This window comes from Canis aureus, chromosome 15 (genome assembly GCF_053574225.1).
Source record: "Canis aureus isolate CA01 chromosome 15, VMU_Caureus_v.1.0, whole genome shotgun sequence".
Taxonomy (NCBI): Eukaryota; Metazoa; Chordata; class Mammalia; order Carnivora; family Canidae; genus Canis; species Canis aureus.
Genome location: NC_135625.1, coordinates 53,263,874 through 53,272,937, shown reverse-complemented (window position 1 = coordinate 53,272,937; position 9,064 = coordinate 53,263,874). Strand labels below are relative to the sequence as shown.

The window sequence follows — 9,064 nt, the reverse complement described above, 5'->3', positions numbered from 1 at the left end:
CACAAGGTACAAGCTCAAAACCATTATATTCAATATTACAAATATTAAAGCCAGTGTCTTTTAAATTATGTAAGTTAATTTCTTAGAACTTATTCAGAGGAAATTACGCAAATTATAACTTATCCTATAAATAATCCATGTTATACTCACATCTTTTTAAATCTACAATTCGTATGTCTTACAAAAATTCTCGCCATTGTCTGCTAAACTTGTAGAAATTTAGAAAATGGAAAGAATTTTAATTTTGTGGCCACAATCATAGAGTCCATGAGGGTTCGGGTAATAACAGGGGCCTTGGCAGGTTCCTTAGGGCAGTACCTCGGGACCTGGACAGCGGGGCGCGGAGCAGCGATGGGGCCACCCGGGAACCGGCCTGGCCGAGTCCCGCTGCAGCCCTGGGGCGACCCGGGGCCTCCCCCGCCGCGCCCCGCCCCCCGCGGCCCCGCCCGGCCTCAGGTCCCTCCCGACCCCCTTGGCCCACGCCCCCCCCACCGCCAGCATCCCGGGCCCCTGTCCGCCCCCCGCGGCCCCGCCCGGCCTCAGGTCCCTCCCGACCCCCCAGGCTCCTTGGCCCACGCCCCCCCCCACCCCCAGCATCCCGGGCCCCTGCCCGCCCCCCGCGGCCCCCACCGGCCTCAGGTCCCTCCCGACCCCCCAGGCTCCTTGGCCCACGCCCCCCCCCACCCCCAGCATCCCGGGCCCCTGCCCGCCCCCCGCGGCCCCGCCCGGCCTCAGGTCCCTCCCGACCCCCCAGGCTCCTTGGCCCACGCCCCCCCCGACCCCCAGCATCCCGGGCCCCTGCCCGCCCCCCGCGGCCCCGCCCGGCCTCAGGTCCCTCCCGACCCCCCAGGCTCCTTGGCCCACGCCCCCCCCCACCCCCAGCATCCCGGGCCCCTGCCCGCCCCCCGCGGCCCCGCCCGGCCTCAGGTCCCGCCCGACCCCCCAGGCTCCTTGGCCCACGCCCCCACCCCCACCCCCAGCATCCCGGGCCCCTGCCCGCCCCCCGCGGCCCCGCCCGGCCTCAGGTCCCGCCCGACCCCCAGCCTCCCCCGCCGACCCCCGCCCCCGCGGACCACCCCGCCGGCCTCAGGTCGCGCCCCCCGCGGGCCGCCCTCAGCCCCCATCGCGCAGTGGGGCGCTGCTTACCGCAGGCCGAGTGCGGGTCAGAGCCCTGCCCCAGGGGGAGCCGCCGGTGGGTCCCGGTCCAGGCCGCGGCTTCCCCAACGGCCCCCGCCCGGGTCCCCCCCAGACTGATGCGCCTCTGCCCCCCGCGCCTCCTTCCGTTGAGGCCGTTGGAGCCCGGAGCGCGCGGCCGCGGGGGGCCTGGCCTGGGCGGGGCGGCGGGGCGGGAGCCCGGGGCGCGCTGCTGCTTGGCCACTTTGGGCTCTAACCTCGCTCCTCCCCTGGGCTGTGGGGTTTTTTGATTACAGGAAACTAGAGGACTGTAGGGAAGTGCCGCCTTGAGCGGGCTGAAGCGACTGCTGTCACTACTACATTCTCTTCTAGGTGTGACAGCGCCTTGGATCTAGAGACAAGCTTCTTGTTCGCCAGGAGCACCCCTGCAATGTGCATTTTCGGGTCATATCCGCATATAAATGCCTGTTTTTAACTACTTCATGCACAGGTTCTTAGCAGAGAGTCATGTTTTAGTTCTAGGATTATGCTTATTTCTTTCTTTAGGGTTGCTTTTGTAATGAATCAGCACTTACATACACCTCTACTAGGCAATCATGGAGTTGGCACCCCAAAGAAAGGTAATTTTCGGTCATTTTTAAAAATGTAACAAACACAATTATATTTGCATTTTAGGCCTCGTTTAATGATGTGACCTCTAGAATGCTTATCACATCAGTTCATCGTGTTTTTTATTTTATTTATTTACTCATGATAGACACAGAGAGAGAGAGAGAGAGAGAGAGGCAGAGACGCAGGCAGAGGGAGAAGCAGGCTCCCTGCAGGGAGCCGGTCGCGGGACCCTATCCGGGTCTCCAGGATCAGGCCCTGGGCTGAAGGTGGCGCTAAACCACTGAGCCCCCGGAGCTGCCCGGTTCATCAGGTTTTGCGTCTGTGGTGCTCCGTCCTTGAATAGGACATGTCATACCACTCTTCCACAAACATTTAATGTCCTTTGAATTCTGAAAATTCTGTTCTAAAAATATTTGCAACAATTTGAAGGACTTTGAATTTGTGAAATTGTGAAATAAAGTTGAAACAGTAGAAAAGTTTATTCGGAGGGGATTGACCTCTGCACATGTGTTTGAGTTAAAATAATGATGTAAAAGTAAACTTTGTGTATTTCTTCCTGTACTTTAAACAGTATTTTCAGATTCTCAGTGTAGAATTAAACATTGCTGATACTAAAAAAGAAATACATCTTGTGTCTTCCCCCAAGTAATACTATGGTTGCCGAGTCGTGAGAAATGACACCACAGTGATTATGTCCTCAACTGCCAGGCTTTTTCTTTTTTTTTCTCTCTCCTGCTACCGTATCATAATTAGCTTCACCACATGGACTGAATTCTATTAGCTGAGCAGAGACAGAGCAATGTCAGCTCTCAGGTGAGTATGGCTACTTCCAAACTTTTTGAATCTGCAAAATGTACAACTCAGAGCTAGTGAAAATTCCTCTCTCTTTCTTTCAATGACAGAGGATATTTACCCCCGGATCCTCTGGGATGGTATCTGAAACTCTGTAGACACTCCTGGAAACTTTAGGATTTTAGTACTTTTTTAAGTTGTCAGTAATGATGCAGTTTGTTATACAAGTCTGCAGCTTAGGACCTCCAAGGACCTCTTCCTTATTTACAAATGTTTCATTGCCTTTTTTAAAAATGTAAAATGCTCTTACCAATATTTTCTGTGTTTACAAGCAGTTTAGCTTGACTCTTCTATTGCAGGCCTAGTCTTTTCTTTAGCACGTTAGTTTGGGCGTGACTATTTGTCAAAGTACTGAGCGTTATGTATGCCTACTCCTTATATTTTGATGTCTGGTCTTCTCTTTGCAGCATTATATTTAATTTGAGCCAAACTCTATGTATTTAACATATCCTGAACGCATTATTCCTCAAATTCAACAAATTCTTTATCACTTAAATTCTAATTTGGAACTTGTCAAAGTTTTGTTTCATGAGTCTATAAGGAGTGGAAGCAAAACATTTGTAATGCTGTGTTTTTGTTGCTTTCACATGCATGATCTCAGTAATCACTTTGAGTTGTTATTAGCAGTGCAGCATTATTCCAGGTTTTTAGATCTAAGGACTGAGATTGAGGAATGTGTAGTAACTTACTCAGTGTTTTTTTTTTTAATAAAAACTTAGTGTTTTTAATTAATGAATATTAGAATTGTTATTTTTCTGACTCTAATCCCATTGTCCTTTCTTGTACTAATTATCTCCCCTTGAGAATCTTTACATATAGGTACTTCGTATATTTTGTTCCCCAAATAAATTTTGAATGAAAACAGATCAGATGATTACTGAAAAGAAAATCCTTCCCCTCCTGTGTAACTAGTATATGTTTTGAACTCAAATGTATCATTTTGCTTTTTATTTAGGAATTTTTTTAATGTATATATATATTTTTTTTATTTATGATACAGAGAGAGAGAGAGAGAGAGAGAGAGGCAGAGACACAGGCAGAGGGAGAAGCAGGCTCCATGCACCGGGAGCCCGACGTGGGACTCGATCCCAGGTCTCCAGGATCGCGCCCTGGGCCAAAGGCAGGCGCCAAACCGCTGCACCACCCAGGGAACCCTTATTTAGGAATTTAAAAAGGTTAAATAAGTTTTCACATCATTTCGTACAATGAATAATTCATTACCTGATACGTATTTTTATCCTCCAAGGACTTAAATACAGTAGACACCTCTTGTGTATTATGACAGGAGGGGGAAGAGCCCACATGTACTGTTTGGTTCCCATGACCTTTTCTGTATCCTCCAGGGACACTTGCTGATGTCCGCTCATTTCCTCCCTTGACACGTAGAGGGAGGCCACACTGAGGCAAGAGAAACATGGCATGTCTTTCTACCCTTTGAGAGGTGCTAAGCTTTTTCTCTGGCATTAATCCAGTTTTGCTTCTACATCAGGAAAGGAACCTGAAGAGGGAAAATACACCATCTTCTGGGTCCTGACCCCCATGTAGTCCAGGCTGTTGAGTTCCTCTCAACTGAGCATCTTCCATTGAATTGTTATTTCAAAGACCTCTGTGTTTCAGAAGCCTTCTAGTTTAGGACACCTGTTTCTGGGGCGCTCCCTCTCTCTGCACAAAAATACCAAGTCAGAAGGCCCAGAGCCCCGCAGCAGTGTCCTCTCCCAGTAGACCTGCTTAGCTGGGGAGAGTCACAGTCAAGTAGCAAAGCCAGCGCCAAAGGGCTCCCATTCCACTCTCCTTCCTACCTCGGAGAGGGAATTGAGACCTTTTCATGGTATCTGGAAACAAAGGAACTCTTTATCAGCAGGTTGAACCTTCCCTTTGGGCACAACTGTTCTTTAAATTAAGGTAAACATTGTTTTTTTTTTTTTTTTTACCTATTTAAAACATTAATGCCTTGGCTCTAATTTTGTCACCTTGCTGTATTTTAATTTCTCCAGGACAAAATAATCGGTTTACTTTTTTAGATTTTCAATCTGATTCTCCCCCTTATGCATTGCATATTATAACAAATAGTAATAGAACTTAGCCAAATAGGCTGTGACAATTAATTTTTTTTATTGGAGTTCAATTTGCCAACATATAGCATAACACCCAGTGCTCATCCCGCCAAGTGCCCCCCTCAGTGCCCATCACCCAGTCACCCCAACCCCCCACCCATCTCCCCTTCCACTACCCCTTGTTCATTTCCCAGACCTAGGTGTCTCATGTTTTGTGACAATTAAATTAATAATTCATTTTGGTTGCAAGTGTTTAGGCCTTGTGCTTTGACTGATATATGCAAAAATGATAATTTATTACAAATAAATTCATATACTTGCACTATAGTTTGATGAACCAGTAAATTTTGTCTGCATGACTGTCATTAGACAGAAAGTTAGATCATTTCAAATATATATGTTTGACTTCATGAACACCTGAAATGACGGCTCGCGTAAGAACATGTTTTTGTTTTTTGTCCCTAAATTTGTATGAACTTACTTTAAGGTACTAAGTACACTCCTGTATTTCTGAAGTCTTGTACACTTAAATATAAAGAACTAAATATAACCACATTCAATTCACATTCCAAAATAATAGACTCAATTAATTTGCAAGTTCATTCTAAAGTCTTTCTTATTTTCAAGGAGTAATTCTGTTTGTAATATAGTAAGCCAAAGTATCTTTATGACTGAGTTTGCTCATAGGAATCGAGAAAATGAGCCTCTGCACAATGACCACCGCTGAAACAGCCCTGCTAAGTTTTTCTCGCGTGGGAGTCAGGTGCATATTCTAATAGAAGGAGATGGCATTCCTGGTTCCCTGGGTGGAGGTCAGCTGGGCTCTGAGTGACTGTAAATAGCAGGAGGGGAAAAGGCTCACTGGAAATCCGAGTTTGTGGTGTCCAGGGGCCAGCAAAGTTATCTGCCTTGACAGTGTCTCAGGGGGGCTTTAACGCCCCAACCACCTTTTCCACTAGAAGATTTTAAATTGGATCCACGTGTCAGAGAGTCTAAGACCTAAATAATTTCAGAACATGGGAAATGTACCTGTTTCTTTCAAGTTGTTAATTAATGAATACTTCGATAAAAACCTTAGTATTTCCTTAGTGAAGAATTTGGGAGGCATCAACTCAGGTTGTAAAACTCAGAGAGTGTGTGGTGGTTGACATGGGGAGTCTTGAGGCCCCAGGGCGAGCCCAGGATTGGTCAGGGCTTTTGTTCAGGTGAATGGGTTTTCCCTAGGCCTGTTTCAGATCCCTGAGCTCTTTTGATGGATGCTGGCTCTATCTCCTTTTTACCAGACACTTGGGATTTGTGATTCGTCATCTTCCTTTTCATAGTATCTTTGATCTTATTGATAAGTAAAATCTTGCCCCCCCCCCCCCATTTTTATCCATACCAGGTGTTACCTAGGCCCACTGCGCAATAGAAGTACTGGCAGCTCTGCTACCTGGTTCTGGTTTGCTGTAAACCATTAGGCCCGGACGACCAGACGTGATACCCTATAGGGTTTCGGGGTCTTGCTTGTCTCCTTTCCTTTCTCTCCTTTTTCAGAAATGCTTGTATTGCATTGTTAAAATTTTATGAAAGCATCATTGTTCCCTGCTTTTCGGTTTAGATGGAAACATAACTCTTTTTCTGAAAACATGAAAGTATCCCAAACCTAAACATTCCTAGAAAAAAGCATACCAATGTGCACATGCAGTTGTCTTTGCAAGTTTGCTAACAGTAATTTGGGTTGATTTGAAACTTCACTGACATTTATTTATTGAAAGATTTTGTTAATCAGAGGGAGAGAGTATACCAGGGAAGAGGGGCAGAGAGAGAGGGAGAGGGAGAAGCAGGCTCCCCGCTGAGCAGGGAGCTCAAAGTGGGGCTGGATCCCAGGACCCTGGGATCATGACCTGAGCTGAAGGGAGACACTTCACCGACTGAGCCACCCAGGCACCCCAAAACCTTAGGTTACCTTTAAATGAGAGGAGGATAATACAGTTTATAAATATTCTGAATTACATTTATCTAAAGAGATTCAAAATTTTCCTATCAGAAGAGTATGAGCTTAACTCCTGGAATTGTCACTTGATTGTCCATTTGAAAGAACTGTGTTCCTTTGGCTAAGTTGTCATTACTTTCATTTTCTGTATTAAAAGATCATCATCAGGGTGTCTGGGGGGCTCACTGGAATAAGCCTCAGACTCTTGCTTTCTGCTCTTGATCTCATGATGCCCCACATTGGGCTCCATGCTGGCTGCTGGACATGGAGTCTACTTAAAAAGAAAAAAAAAAAAAAGGTTCGTCATCTTCCTCAGTGTTTATTCCTTAGGAATGTCTGTAGGGTAAATACCGTTTTCTGTTCTACCACTGAAATGGGTACCTTATTCTCATGGATGCATTGAGATATTTTCCTCTTGTTGAGTGACCATCGTGTGATGTCTGTGGAGTGTTCTTGGTAAAACTTGTTGGTCACTTTATTCCTGCTGGCCTCAGGCTCACTGTCACCATGACTCGCCCACTGCTTATTGGTCTTCCCCTCTCATTTCTTCTCTTACCCCAATGGTTAGCAGTATTTTTTCCCTTTCTACCTTTTTTTTTTTTTTAATGATGGCCCATTTTAAGAAAAATAGTGCTTATAGGCTCTTTTTTGTTGTAAAAAAAAAAAAATATTTATACCAGAAATAACTCTCGAGCCAAAATGGAGGAAAACATATGCTTATGTTTACACCTCGGCTTGCTTATGTTAAGGAGTGAGAGGTTGTCCTATGTTTTTTTTTTAATTTTATTTATTTATGATAGGAACACAGTGAGAGAGAGAGAGAGAGAGGCAGAGACATAGGCAGAGGGAGAAGCAGGCTCCATGCGCCGGGAGCCTGACGTGGGATTCGAACCCGGGTCTCCAGGATCGCGCCTTGGGCCAAAGGCAGGCGCTAAACCGCTGCACCACCCAGGGATCCCAGGTTGGCCTATGTTATTGCCTCAGTGTTGCATGAGCTCAGGACTCCGTTTCTTCTGTCTTTTCCCATTTCTCCATCTGCAGACAGTATCCAGGGTAGAATAGAATTAATATCTTGTGATCATTTGCCACGGTTTAGTTGTGAACAAGTAGGACCGAACAGACATATAGCCCTGCTAAACGATCACTTCTATGTGGAAAGATAGAAGTCACATCAATTCATCTAAAACCAAGGTTATTTATTATTTCTAGAAAATTTCCTTTTATATGTTACTGATTTAAACTCACAACTTATTAAGGTGCCTACAGAGATAAGTATATATCTTCCACGAAAGCTATCTTGTCAGTGTCAAGGAATAGTTCCCAATTAAGTGGGTAATTTCAATGTTCTTGGTTGCTTCCTGACAAGTGTTTTCTTGCTGAAATGGGTGTTTTCTAACTGCGACTTGATGAACGTTCCTGGTGGAAGTGAACAAAGGTGTCAGTGGTCCAGAAGGTCGGGTTCTCAGATCCTCACGTGTTGGCTGAAGTTTCCACCTTACTTTCTTGGCAAGGGATTTGGACCTCGTTAGAGTTCATTCTCGGGGCTCATCCGCAAGGGGATGGAAATCCCTCTCTCCGGGTCCCGCCTGCCTCTGGCTCCGCAGCCTCCCTGGAGCAGTGGCGGCCCCGCTCCTCCTGCGGCCCAGTGCTCAGGAGCTGCGAGGGGCTCCGGCCTCTGGGCCTCTGGGCCTCTGGGCCTCTGTGCTGCGGTTGCTCTGCAGGCCTGAGCGCACGTTCCTTGCCTTCCCTTCCTCGTGTGCTTCCGCTCCCCCTGGCCTTAGCACCGCGCAGGAGAGCCCCTTGCCCTCCCTGCCTTGCTTTTGTTCTCTTTTTGTTTTCTTTTTTTTAATAATAAATTTATTTTTTATTGCTTTTGTTTTCTAAGGCAGAATGGACTTCCCAGTGTTTGTGGTAATGACGTGCACTTAAGGATGTTTAAAGAAGTGGCCTTATAAAATGCATATTTGTATTATTAAGATAGTGCTCAGGTTGCCGCTCCAGAAAATAGGTCAGATCTTCCTGTGAGATCCAGGGGCCGGTTTCTCCCTGGTCTTTTTTATTTTTATTTTTTAATTTTTATTTATTTATGATAGGCACACAGTGAGAGAGAGAGAGAGAGAGAGAGGCAGAGACACAGGCAGAGGGAGAAGCAGGCTCCATGCACCGGTAATCTTAATTTCCTTATGGTTATTTGTTAATTTTATCCATTCTAGAGAAAGCCTTTGTGCAGTACCGAGTATGCTAGAACTGTCATCCAAATAATGATATATTTTTCTAGACTGAAGAGATCTAGATGTATTATTGTGTTTCATATCTTTAATACTTGACCGGCTTTAAACAAAATAAATAGCTGTTCATGCACGACTGATAGGGTTTTAGTTTTTGTCACCCGGTGAAATAGGCTTGGGGATTAGCCATAGGTCATCATCAGTTTAAA

At 46.0% G+C, this 9,064-nt stretch overlaps 1 long non-coding RNA gene across 2 annotated transcripts; it reads left to right on the top strand.

Moving 5' to 3' along the window:
* Positions 1 to 1,062: 1,062 nt before the first annotated feature.
* LOC144284807 (uncharacterized) lies at positions 1,063 to 5,218 on the top strand. Of its 2 annotated transcripts, none has more exons than XR_013353230.1 (2): positions 1,063 to 2,559; positions 3,603 to 5,218. It is a non-coding gene; the product is annotated as an uncharacterized LOC144284807 (long non-coding RNA). The 2 variants fall into 2 exon arrangements; XR_013353229.1 differs by having other exon boundaries at positions 3,599 to 5,218.
* Positions 5,219 to 9,064: the final 3,846 nt, after the last annotated feature.